The following is a 7,529-nucleotide window of genomic DNA, read 5'->3' as shown; positions in this document are numbered from 1 at the left end:
CCCATCCCAGAGCATCCAGACAGAGGGCATTGCCTGGGTTGCTCATTCTTCCAGTATAACAGGAGAGCAAGAAGGAGGGGAGTGTGTGACTGCATAAACCTTCCCCAAACGGATCCCTCCATCTTAGGTATGACATGGTTGAGACTGGGCATATCTCCCCACCTGTGGCCTTCACAGCTGAGCTGGATTTATGATGGTTGACTCAGACACTGGGGCCTACATTCGCAGAAACGAAGTTGTGCAAGTGGTGAAATTGGCCCAAAGACTGCCGACAGTACAACGCTCAGCTCCTTATTTCAGGTCTCCAATCACAGCGTACACTGAGCAGGGAAGTGGTCCCCAACGTTGGGGCATGCCATCCAAGGGGGGCATGGAGAAACATTCGGGGGGGGACACAGCGGGGCATGGGCCAGTCTCCACTGCGGGTGGGGAGGGAGCTCTGCCCAGCCCTGCTCTGCCCTCAGGCCCAGCTAGGGTGACCAGATGTCCCGATATTATAGGAACAATCCTGATATTCGCAGCTTTTTCTTATATAGGTGCCTATTACCCCCCACCCCCTGTCCCTATTTTTCACACTTTCTATCTGGTCACCTTGGCGCCAGCCCTGGCTGCCGGTCCCCACCACAACCCAGCCATGACTCTGCTCTTGGCCCTGGCCCCACCCCCAGCCTTGGCCCCTGGCTGTGGCTCCATTCCTGGCCCCAGCCCCACTCCCAACCCCAGCTCCCGGGGGTGGGGGGCAGACTGGGTAAGGGGTGGGCGTGACTGTCACAAGTTTGGGGACCACTGGTGTAGAGTGCCCAACTCCTGGCCAATTAAAGGCATACTACAGCACCGTGATTAGCTATGGTTGATTGCAGCAGTAGCCACTGGTGTCAATTGTTACTGCTCTCTGCCATGTGAAGGACGTATAAACCCTTGATAACTTGAGCGCAGGATGTGACTGGGCTAGGTAGGACCTACAGATCAGACTTGGTGCATCTGTGTGTCACACCTTTCTTATACCAATGCACTACGGGGTGTACTTCTGTCACATGAGACATGCTGCTTCCTCTTCACGGTCTGAGCTGGAAAAATGCTTCACGCAGAGCTGGGTGCTCTTCTGGGAGCCCATAGTTACACACCGTTGCTAAGGAATCCAGTCCCTGCCTTGGTAGCCATATGTGTTCTGCACATCAATCTCCTGCTGTGTCTGGCTCTTAAAGAGAGAGACCCATGTCTGCCTGCCAACGATTTTTCTAAGCAATGTCTTGTAAGTGTCTCTCCCCATCCAAATAGTGTGGGCACTTGCCACCAGTGTTCAGGGACTGACAGGAGTGATTCCATTCAATAATATCAGCTCTGCTCCTGTGGGACTCAGCTCCTTCAACAACCAAGTGTCCCTCATCACTGCCCTAACCTGGGCTGTTTTGGCCTATCCCTCCGGAGGCTGCTCTAGACTGTACATTGTTTGTAGCTGTTGGCTCAGCACCCCAAGCCTGCATGTGTCTCTCGCTGTATTGGCTGCCTACAGCCAGGGGCGGCGCTATGTTTTTTGCCGCCCCAAGCACGGCAGTCAGACAGCCTTTGACGGCACGCCTGCGGGTGGTCCGCAGTCACGCGGATTCGGCGGCGTTTCTGCGGGTGATCTGCCAGTCCTGCGGCTTCAGTGTACCCACCGCCGAATTGCCGCAGAACCCACTGGACCAGCGGACCTCCCGCAGGCATGCCGCCAAAGGCCGCCTGACTGCCGCCCTCACAGCGACCGGCACACCGCCCCCCCCGCGGCTTGCCGCCCCAGGCATGCGCTTGCTGCGCTGGTGCCTGGAGCCGCCCCTGCCTACAGCATGTACTTCTCACGTCCCCTTACACTCAGCTCCCTTGTCATGGACGGTTCACCACAGCTCTTTTTGCCTAAATGTCTATCTTGGCTCCCCTAGCATCAGTGGACACGTTTCTGCAAAGCTGAACTTAACAAGAGTTGTGTGTAATCAGCACCTCTGAAAATCAGGTCACTTATTTATGTGCCTAATTGTAAATTTAAATGCCTAACTTAAGCACCTATGTTAAAAATCCTGGCCACAGTCTTTGATCCCTTATGGAAAAGTCCTATTGAATCTAATGAGGAAGCAACCAATATGGGGTCTAATGAAATTCCTCTAAATTCTATACTCTCTGAGAGAGGATGATAACCTTGCTGTAGGTTTTTTTGAGCCATCCTATAGAAAGGATACAATGATACAAGATATAAAGTAGGAGTGCGCTAATTAAATTTGCTGATGATACGAAGTTGGATGGCTTTATCAAGTGCGAGGAGGAGAAGACCCTTACACAGGAAGACTTGGCAGATCTTGAGGACTGAAGTAATAGAAACTGGATGGAAGTTAACGTTACAAATTCCAAGGTCACGCACTTAGGGACTAACAACAAGAATTTCTGCTCTAAGCTGGGGGCTCATCGGTTGGAAATGACAAGAGGAGGAGAGAGACCTGGGTGTGTTTGTTGATCACAGGATGACCGTGAGCCATGTGACACTGCAGTTAAAAAGGCAAATGTGAGCATAGTGTGCATCAGTGAAGGTATTTCCTGTAGCACAAGAAAAGCATTAATGCAGAGGTGGGCAAACTATAGCCCACGGGCCATATCCGGCCCGTGGGACCATCCTGCCCAGCCCTTGAGCTCCCGGCCAGGGAGGCTAGCCCCCGGCCCCTCCCCCACTGTCGTCCCTTCCCTGCAGCCACGCCACTGCGCGGGCAGCGCTCTGGGTGCCAGGGCTGCGAGCTCCTGCAGGGTAGCACGGCAGCATGTCTGGCTCTGGCCAGGCGGTGCGGCTGCCAGACATGCTGCTCTGAGCAGCATGGTAAGGGGGTGGGGAGCGGGGGGGCTGTTGAATTAAGGGGCAGGGGGTCCCGGGGGGCAGTCGGGACAGGGAGCAGGGGGCGGTTGGATGGGGTGGAGGTTCGGGGGGGGTGGTCAGGGGATGGGGAAAGGATAAGTGTGGGAGTCCCGGGGGGGGCTGTCAGGGGGTGGGGGTGTGAATAGGGGGTGGGGTCCCGGGGGGGTTGGATAAGGGGCTAGGAGTCCCAGGAGGGGGTGGTCAGGGGACAAAGAGCAGGGGGGGTTGGATGGAGCTTGCTACATTTACAAATGGCATTATGTGATGGGGTTGCCAGGGACTGGATTTGATGACTCAGGAGGTCCCTTCCTGTCCCATGTTCTCTTGCAGGAAGGGTATTATTATTATTTGCATTTAATGCCATCGGACTTCCCCATACAGATGGCAGTTCCAGAGAAGTGAAAATGCTGTGAATTTAAAAGAAATTTTCAAGTACTGTTAAATCCACTAGACAATGTCATTATGGAACTAGCAGTAGATTTGTGTTTAAAAAAGCAACCCACACCCAGAAAACATGGAAGTCCCTAGCTGGTTTATGCATTGCATGTATTTATGAAAAGGTATCCTTGTTATTCACAGAGTGCCGGAATTCAGGGACAGCCACTTACTGCCTAGAAAGCATGTGCATTTTCTCAAGGTGACTGTGCCCTTGTACCTTCTGCGTGTGTGTGTGTGGGGAGTGAGTGAGGCAGAAGAGAGAGGGAAACAAACATTGAACAAATATGTCACCTCCATTAATCCAAGATGGCAACTGCTATTACTGCAGGAGCTCTGCCATTGGCATAGAGAAAGTCAAATGATCCGTAGAACTTCATATAATCAAAGAGAGAGTAAACTTTGTAGGGAACCAGTATTACTGGTGGCTGGGCTGTATAAGGTGACCAGATACCAAGTGTGAAAAATCGGGACAGAGGGTGGAGGGTAATAGGCACCCATGTAAGAAAAAGCCCCAAATATTGGGACTGTCCCTATAAAATCAGGACATCTGGTCACCCTAGGGCTGTACTTCCCTGCTGGAAGTCACTTTCTCATCTTGTGCGGGATGTAACGTGCACATCGCAAGGGTGGCTGTTCTGAATTCTCTAGGCAACTATGTTTGGCATGAAATAATCCTTTGCCCTTCATGGCACTTTTCATGGGGAACACCCAGAGCACTTACAAGCCCTCATTAATTAAATCTTGCAATTGCCATGTTGTGCTGCTAACCCACCAATCTATTTCCCCTGCCCTGTCCTCTCCCACTCCCCTGGTTCTCAGCCCTTCTTGTTGCCCCAAAATCTCCTTAGAGTGTCTCAACACTTAAACTAAAAAATGGCAAAAAATGACCTTTAGTTTTCCCTTCCAAGCCTTGCTCCTCTCCCCTTTTCCCATCACTGCTGAGAACTCCACCATCCTCCCAATCGCTCGACCCGCAGCCTCGGAGTGCTTTGTGGACCCTGCCTAGTATTATTTGTATTGCAGACCGTATTGTCCTGCTTCTATGCTCTTGTCCTCCCATCTGTTCCCTTCTTCACACATCATCCCTCCTTTCCCTAGCCCCACCCTTCGTCGGGCTTCACGTTCTGTCCAACTGAGACTGGAAAGCCTTTGGGGCAGGGACCGTGTCTCTGTGAATCACCCAGCAATGCTACTAAGGGGCGTTAGTAAAAATGCTGCAGCATGAATGTTGTTAGCAGTTACGGCTGCCCTGGTTCACACAGCGAATAAACTGCAGAGTCAGGTCTCCTAATTCCAACTCCCTTGCTCTCACCACCGCGGCTGAAGATTTAACCTCACCTGAGCTGTCTAGCGGCTATGCTGCGTGCAACTGCTTGAGTTCCCCTGGCACGATTCTGGTGGGTCCCTGTTTGGGAAAAAACCACGAATGAATGAGGCAGCAGCCGTCTTTGCAATGATGCTCTCCTTTATTGTTGTCCTTGTTGCCATTTTGAATGGTGCTGGCACTTTGTTCATTTCCAGCACCACGTCAAAGCTACCTTACAGAGTATTGAAGAAGTGTCCATCCAAAGCCAGAGGGGGTGTGAGGACAATGACCTTTCCCAGCACAGTATGTATAATATATATATATTTATATGTCCTGTATATTCATATGTATAGAGTGACAAGGATGGGCCACCATACAGGAAACTTTTGATTCCTAAATAAATCACCATAACAGGCACAAAAATTTGGTCCTAATCAAGGCCCTCACCTTGTCAGTCAATCAGCTGATCAATTAAAAAAAAAAAAAACCAACCTGCTACCCCCCTCTGGAATTTGCCCCCTGTCGTCGCTCACACTGATGGTAAATAGTCCCCTTGGTGACTCACACACACGCCCGCACACACCTACATACGTTCCTATGTAAATACTTACATACCAACATACAAAGAGCAATAGAAATATACATCTGAGGTTGTTGCAGCAACGCAGTGAGGCTGTGGGAGTGATCCAGCCCCTCGTACCAAGGCAGAGGGCAGACACCACTGCTAGCTTTGTGGTTCTCATCTTAACTAATCAGTGTTTATTTACAGCCTTACTTGGTTTTTGTGCTAAGAAGATTGTGAGGTTCTTGGCAGCAGCAGATCGACAGTGCGCGAGATTTTCAGACGTTCACGCGCAACAGATGCGTCAAAGCGGCACTTAGGCATTGAGAGCTCAGCCCCACCCCCCCGCATGCGTGCACACGCACACACGGAGCTGTCTGCATGCCATCGATTGGGGGCACTGCCTGGGGAGTTTTCTTAGGTCAAAATCAAAATTCAAAGCTGGCCAAGTGGTGAGATGTGACCCCAAAGTGTCTGTGTCAAATTTCCAACCCACAGGGGAGGTTTCTTAATGAGAGCAGGTGAGACAGCTGGAGAGTTTTCACGTGGGCCCCATCACAGCTGTAATCCTGTCTGGGTCCTGTGCTTCATCACGGCACAGAAAATAACCTCCGGAGGACAAACAGGCTGCACAAGACGCGGTGGGAGATGGCATTTAGCCCTTGACAGGCAGGCTAGTGACCCATGTCTGCACTTATCCACCCTATATGCCATGTGAAAGAAGAGAGCAGGGGTGCCTCTATGCTAAGAGTGGGTGGGCAGGCTCAGAGGTCAGCATGTCTAAAACTGGGTATCTACCACTACCAAACTGGCCTGTGCCGGCGTCCTAGAAATGGATGGACAGGAGCTAAAGGGCAACTGCATTTGTCTACAGGTGCCTTTGTGTGTCTAGCTCAGCCAATTTCCAGCACACTCACTGTATCTGGCGCTCGAATGAAAATCCAGCAGCTCTCTCTGGCTGTGTTTGAAGCTACATCCAGGGGCGCACGCAATCCTGCAAATCAGGCATCCCGAGTCTGTGCGTTCAAGGCAATGTGGGAATGGAAGGTGAGAGACACTGGTCTGCAGCTGCCTCAGCTAGTCCAAGTTCCTCTTCAGTAAAGGGGGAGAAGAGGTTTTGTTCTGGGAGCTGGGAATGGAACACACCTGCCCTGGGTGCACATAGGTGGGGAGCTGCTTTTGACCCACCCATGTCCCTGGAGGAGGGTTGGAGCCCAAGTCCCTTCCCATGGATGGTGCTGGAGATAAGCTCCTTCACCTGGCATGTTGCCTATGCAATCATTCCCTCCACATTAGCTCTCTCCTCTAGCCTGGAGAGAAGTTTACCGAGTTTGGGGCTCCTGAGGCAGGTGCCCTGATTCTGGGTGAGGTAAAGAAGCAAATCTCTCAGGTTAAACCAGCACAGACCCCCATGCTTCTTCACAACATTATGGTCCAAGCTCTAGGGTGAGGGAGCAGGAATGAGGAGAAACCATCATAGAATCATAGAATATCAGGGTTGGAAGAGACCTCAGGAGGTATCTAGTCCAACCCCCTGCTCAAAGCACAACCAATCCCCAACTAAATCATCCCAGCCAGGGCTTTGTCAAGCCAGGCCTTAAAAACCTCTAAGGATGAAGATTCCACCACCTCCCTAGGTAACCCATTCCAGTGCTTCACCACTCTCCTAGTGAAAAAGTGTTTCCTAATATCCAACCTAGACCTCCCCCACTGCAACTTGAGACTATTACTCCTTGTTCTGTCATCTGCTACCACTGAGAACAGTCTAGATCCATCCATCAGCTGCAGACCTTTGCAGCAGATGAAGAGTGAACTGTCCACCCCCAAGGAGTCTGCCAGCAGCTCCCCATTTGTAGCCTCAGCCATTTCCATCCCACAAAATCTGATCACCTGCCTGCCCCCCATCCACATATAACTAGGCCGGGTCTCTGCTTCCCCAGCCCCACTACTTAGCATGGAGATGGGAGGATCGGGGAGCCACTAGCATATCTGAAGGGGGTACATGGAGCCCCCACTTTTCAGTCTGTATCCTTCCTCCTGCAGCCCAGTGCTTTATTTGGTAAGTGTGGGGTAAGTCCAAGGGGGACTGAGCCTGTCTTTGATACCTTCAGTGTGGCGCTGGCATTGGAGAAGGGACATCTCCGTGGCCACAGAGAGTAGGAATGCGCCCCAGCTTTCACTCTCCCCTCCCCTTGCTCCTCTCACTGACACTCCCTGTGATTGGCACTGCTCTATGGCAGCACGTTCCCCAGCCCTATGGAGGATCTTCCATGAACGCGATCTCATGGATCCCTCACTTGAATGTGCTTTTTTGGGTTGCTCCATTAGCTTTTCTACTCGCTGCAGAT

Source organism: Malaclemys terrapin, chromosome 3 (genome assembly GCF_027887155.1).
Source record: "Malaclemys terrapin pileata isolate rMalTer1 chromosome 3, rMalTer1.hap1, whole genome shotgun sequence".
Classification (NCBI taxonomy): Eukaryota; Metazoa; Chordata; order Testudines; family Emydidae; genus Malaclemys; species Malaclemys terrapin.
Note: the sequence above shows the minus strand (reverse complement) of the source record.